Source organism: Hemiscyllium ocellatum, chromosome 21 (assembly GCF_020745735.1).
Source record: "Hemiscyllium ocellatum isolate sHemOce1 chromosome 21, sHemOce1.pat.X.cur, whole genome shotgun sequence".
NCBI classification, from domain to species: domain Eukaryota; kingdom Metazoa; phylum Chordata; class Chondrichthyes; order Orectolobiformes; family Hemiscylliidae; genus Hemiscyllium; species Hemiscyllium ocellatum.
The window spans coordinates 24,390,249-24,396,603 of NC_083421.1; positions in this window are offsets into that span (position 1 = coordinate 24,390,249).

Here is a 6,355-nt window from a genome sequence, read left to right on the forward strand (position 1 = left end):
TGGCACCACTTCATGGGATAAGACGAGGAGGGAGTCTGTGACACTACCACTGTGGTGGGGATTAAGCCAGGTTGAGTAATTTTGCATCACACTCGTGCTATCTGACCTGCTAGTTGAGCTAATTGACTTTTGCAGAAGAATGTTCTTTGAGCCTGCTCTGTCTGTCAAAATGAATATGGTTGATGCACTTCAATTTTATCTTCCCATAGTATCTGAAAATTCCTTAGCCAAATAATCCATTTTATTCTAGTTTTGAATGCACTCATTTGCAGACCTGTTGTAACAATTCCAAGGATCTATAACTGAGTGGAAAGTTCTTAATTTAAGAAACAAATGGAAATTGCTGGAAAAATTCAGTAGATCTGGTAGCATGTGAACAGAAGGAGTCAATGTTTTGAGTCCAGTGACCCTTCAAAATGTTCATTTCAATTCCTCTTTCTAATTGCACAGACTGAGCATCTAAGATGTGTCTCTTTGTGTTCAGGTGTGGAATATGACAACTTGCACTTCCCTAGTTGCCCTTGAGGTAAAGGTGAGTTGCCTTCTTGAACTTTTGTAGCCTGTGTTGTAAGTGTACGCAGTGCTGTCAAGAAAAGAGTTGTAGGATTTTGAACCAGTGACAGTGAAGAAACAATGGTATGTATCGGGATGGTGTATTCCCTGCATTGGAACAAGTCAGCTACTTTCTGTGCATGATCTAAACGGTAAAGGTCATGTGTTTGGAAGTTGCTGTCAAAGGATTCTTAGTGAGATACTGCAGCACATCTTATATGTAGTGCACACTGTGACTACTGTAGACAGTGCATGTTTAAGATGTTAGATGGGGTGTTTTTTCCTTGATAGTACCAAGCTTTTTGAGTGATATTGGGGCGGCATGATGGCTCAGTGGTTAGCACTGCTGCCTCACAGCACCAAGGTTCCAGGTTTGATTCCAGCCTTGGGCGACTGAGTGGAGTTTGCACATTCTCCCGATCTGCGTGGGTTTCCTCCAGGTGCTCTGGTTTCCTCCCACAATCAAAGATGTGCAGGTCAGGTGAACTGGCCAAGCTAAATTGTCCACAGTATTCAGGGATGTGTAGATTAGGTGCATTAGTCATGGGCAAATGTAGGGTAATAGGAAAGCAGAATGAATCTGGGTGAGATACTCTTCGGAGGGTCTGTTTCCACATTGTAAGGATTCTAGAACTTGATATTTTTGCTGAATTTGTCTTCCACAACTTGAACATGTCTCCCAGTTCTACTGATACAGGTGAATTGGCCATGTTAAATTGTCCGTAGTGTAAGGTGCATTAGTCAGAGGGAAATGGGACTGGGTGTTGTTATTCTTCGGAGGGTCGGTGTGGACTTGTTGGGCCGAAGGAACTGTTTCCACACTGTAGGGAATTTAATCTAATCCTTACTCATTCAATCCATTGGAGAGTATTTCAATACACTCTTGACTTGTACCTCATTGATCAACAGGATTTGAGGAGTAAGAATACGGTTACCCATTAGAAAATTACAGCCATTGTACTTATGAGTGGTTCTGTTTCCGATCAATGGTAACACCCAGTAGATGGTTAGATTCTTTCTTTAGATCTTACGATCAGGTGAAAAGGGGGGGATCGGGAAATTATCTCCCCCTTTGGTTGATTGCAACTAATTATTTGTGTGCAATTAACAAAATTCAACTAAACAATTTGCAAAAAAAAAACGAAGTTTTGAGTGAAAGAAACCCTGAGAAAAAGATAAAGACACAACATCAAACACGTGTAAACACCAATAGGTTCAAATGGAAGTGTGTCTGGTAGTGACAGAAAATGAACATGCAGTAATATGTCCTTTTGTATGTATAATCCAAATTCGCTGTTGTTTTAATAGTTGACTCGTATTCTCAGTAGTAGGAAGATTTGTGTATATCATTGGGCACTCAGTGAATGGGTTGTTTTCCAAACATACACTTTCATTTGGCATTCTTTTTCTCCATTTCAGAATATAGAGAGAGGGTTCTATCTCTTGTCACAAGATCATTTTTCTTGTCTGAGAAAAAGGATCTGTTGAAAGATATGCTGGAGTCCAGCTCCATTGTCTTACCAAGCCACCTAACTCAACAGAGAGTAATTCATGTCCCACTATGAAAATAAAAGAAATCACAGTTGTAAAGATAGTCTTCTGCTTTATACTTTGGGTTGTCTGAAATGAAAACTAATGAATAAAAATGCTGACCAACATGAATTTGACAGTGAACTCCATAAACCAGAAAGAACAGGTCTTCAAATTATTTTTTTTCGTGCTGCATAGCATTTACTTTCACATTGTCTGTATAAATTCTTGAGCAACAGACATAGCCATGCCAACTGTTCAATTAACACAGCAAACTTAACTGTAAAATCTTTGTTTAAACATAACCGAATTGTTCCCAGCCTCTGGATTAATATTTTGGAGAAGCCCTGTTTATGACTGCTGTAGATATCAATATATTTGTTGAAAAAAATGAATTCCCAGATGCAGGCGTAGTAATCCAGAATGCCAGGCTAATGTTCTAAGGACATTGATTGAATTCCATGTGAGATTTGGATCCAATAAAAGGGTAATCTAATGTTTACTGTATAACCACTGTTGATTGTCGAAAAATCCTATCTGATTCACTAATGTTCTTTATCTGCTGCCCTCAGACATAGTCCAGTCTACAAGTGACTCTAGACCCTCGGAAACTCTCAAATACACTCTGGGCAATTACTGATAGCCAGTAAATGATGGTCCAGAAATGAATTAATGTAAAAATTGTTAAATTGTCATTGTAGTGTCCAATTACTGTTAATATAAAAGGGCTACTGCACTCAACAGCTCACATATCATTAGCTTACTGACCTTTCAGAAGTGACCTGTATAAGAAGGACGGATTGCAGCTAAATTGGAAGGGGACTAATATACTGGCTGGGAAATTTGCTAGAGCTGCTTGGGAGGATTGAAACTATAAGGTCGGGGATCGGGACCCAGGGAGATAGTGAGGAAAGAGATCAATTGGAGACTGATACAGTTGAGAACAGAAGCGAGTCAAACAGTCAGGCCAGGGAGGGAGAAGGTAAGACTAATAAATTAAACTGCATTTATTTCAATGCAAGGGGCCTATCGGGGAAGGCAGATGAACTCAGGGCACGGTTAGGAACATGGGACTGGGACATTATAGTAATTACAGAAACATGGTTCAGGGATGGCCTAGACTAGCTTTGTGTGTGGGAAATCATGTCTCACAAACTTGATTTGAGTTTTTTTTGAAGAAGTAACGAAGATTGATGAGGGCAGAGTGGTAGATGTGATCTACAGTGACTTCAGTAAGGCATTCGACAAGGTTCCCTATGGGAGACTGGTTAGCAAGTTTAGATCTCATGGAATACAGGGAGAACTAGCCATTTGGATACAGAACTGACTCAAATGTAGAAGACAGATCGTGGTGCTGGAGGGTTTTTCAGAATGGAGGCCTGTGACCAGTCGAGTGCCACAAGGATCGGTGCTGTGTACTCTACTTTTCATCATTTATATAAATTATTTGGATGTGAGCATAAGAGGTATAGTTAGTAAGTTTGCACATGACACCAAAACTGGAGGTGTAGTGGACAGTGGACAGCAAAGAAGATTACCTCACATTACAACAGGATCTTGATCAGAAAGACCAATGGGCTGAGATGTGGCAGATGGAGTTTAATTCAGAAAAATGTGAAGTGCTGCATTTTAGGAGAGCAAATGTTAGCAGGACTTAGACTAAATGGTAAGGTCCTAGGGAGCGTTGCTGAACAAAGAATGCAGGTTCATAACTCCTTGAAAGTGGAGTTGCAGGTAGATAGGATAGTGAAGAAGGCGTTTGGTATGCTTTCCTTTATTGAGTCAGAGTATTGAGTACACGTATCACCCTCTGTGGAAAAAGTTGCCTCTTAGCGCTCTCATATCTTTTCTCTCTCACCCTAAACCTATGCCCTTTAGTTCTGGGTTCCCCCACCCCAGGGAAAATACTTTGCCTATTTATCCTATCCAATGTCCTGTACAGCCGCAACATGACCTCCCATCTCCCGTACTCGATACTCTGACCAATAAAGGAAAGCAGACCAAATGCCTTTTTCACTATCCTGTCTACCTGCAACTCTACTTTTGTACTCTGAATCTTGGACTTTATTAGTAGAAGAATAATGTGCTTTATCAACTGTGCTCTCCACCGATAGTGCCACCTTCAATAAGTTATGTACATGGACTTTTATCAGCAATTCAGTCATGTACTGAAGAATATATAAATATAATTTAAGTTTTTAATTTTAGGTCTTGAACCCATGGAAGGAATAGGGTTGCATTTCAGTCTTACATCTTACAGGTTGCATTTAAGTAAACTAAGTTCCCTTGATTACTGTAGGTGTGGTGGTGGTGGTGGTGGTAATCAGTCCTGAAACTGGGCAGATTGTAGATTTGCATTAGGTATATTACAATCTTAGAACAAATATTAACTCTTCTTGTTTGTAATTTTAAGCAAACAGCATAGGGAGCTTACTGCGAGAGAGATAGAGATATTGAAAAGCAGAGAAGTTTCATTAAACTTTACAGAACATTGGCAAGACCATACTTGGAGTACTGCGAGCAATTCCAGTCTCCATATTACAAAATCATTTTGTTACATTTGGCAACTGCAAAAATGACTTACAAGAGCAATATCAGAAGAGAAAGCTTCCACCAATGAGAAAGGTTTGAAAAGCTGTAGTGCTGTGCTTTAAGGAGGCTGAGAAATGACCTCATTGAAGCTGATAAAATTATGAAGATATCGTAGATGTTGGTGTGTTTCCACTTAAGGGTATTCACTCATAAATGTGGAATTCCATGAGAAACTTCATAGGATAATAGGACTTGAGAGCTGGAGATGGCATTTAGGCTCATCCATTTGCTTTACCAATCAATAACATCATGACCTCTGATCTAGTTATAAGACCATAAGAAATAGGAACATTTCCATACAGTGCCTCAAGTCAGCTCTGCCATTCAATAGTTCCATGGCTGATCCAACACTCCTCATGTCCCATAACATTCGTTTCCTCTACTGATCAAGAATCTATTGTAGCCTTAAATGTAAACAAAAATTCTGCCCCCCACTGCTCTCTGTGGCAAAGAGCTCTGTTGGAGTTTGGAAGGGGAGAAACCATGGCAGAAGCTGCTATCTATAGTAATATATTGTATGATGAAATAAAGTATAGTTATGTGCTGTGTTATATAACAAAAGGTAGGTACATATCATATCAAAATTGAGAATTAGGTGTATAAGCATTGTGGGATTTAACTGTATACGTGTGGATACTCAGCCTAAGGTTGATAGAAGAGGCTGGAATGTGGTTGAATATGCCGCATTGACGGCCCAAGGATAAATGATAAGAAGTAAATGTCATGAGATCAAGGGATGATGTAAATCTGTCCATGTAGCTACAGGATGAACCTGATTTGAATTGTATGCAATCATGCAAGTTAATAACACGGTTGGTTTGTGACAGCCAAGATGGGCTAAAAGTTAACTTATGTTCTCCTTTATTCAAGGGAGAGGTTGTTTGGACTGCTGAGCAGCTTGCTCCCTACCGGTATAAATAATAATCCTTCGACAATTGGAACAGATTTGGATGTTGAGTGGCGCTTTGATCAGTCGATTTCCTCTTTCAACCCCATAGATTCTCAATCCTCTGAAAGAAGAAATTCTTTTTCATCTCAGTTTTAAATTGGCACCTGTTAATTCTGAGACTACACCCTTCGGTCCTAGACTCTTTCATGGTGGTAAACATCCTCTTAGCATTTACCCTGTTAAGCCCCTTAAGGTTTGGCCTCAACTCCATTTGAAACCAAGCTGGGGGACGAGTTGGGGGGGTGGGAGAGGAGGGGCGAGTTGGGGGGGTGGGAGAGGGGGGGCGAGTTTGGGGGGTGGGGGTAGAGGGAGGGAACTGGTGAAATCAACATTGATGCCTTGGTGGTTGGAGGGTCCCAAGGCGGAAGATGAATCATTCTTCATCCAGACGTAGGGTGGCTAGGATTTGGCGGTGGAGAAGGCCCAGGCCTTGCATATCCTTGGCGGAGCCTCCTTCACCGCCAAATCCTTGCCATATGAACATATTTGAGGTACCTCTGGAGTTCTGGTCCAGTTGATTGTCCGCTCCATGAAGCCCCAGCTCACGCCCGGCGGCGGTTGAAGGGTTACAGTCACGTGCCGCCCTTCCGACGCAACTCTCCCCGGTCGTCGTCATCGATAGGGCGGGCGGCGAGGGCAAGAATCCGGTCGCCTCATCGTGACTGGTTACAAGGGCTGTCAATTACCCACCGGCGGTGTGTGGGCGGGAGGAAGTTGTCTTAAACCGGAAGA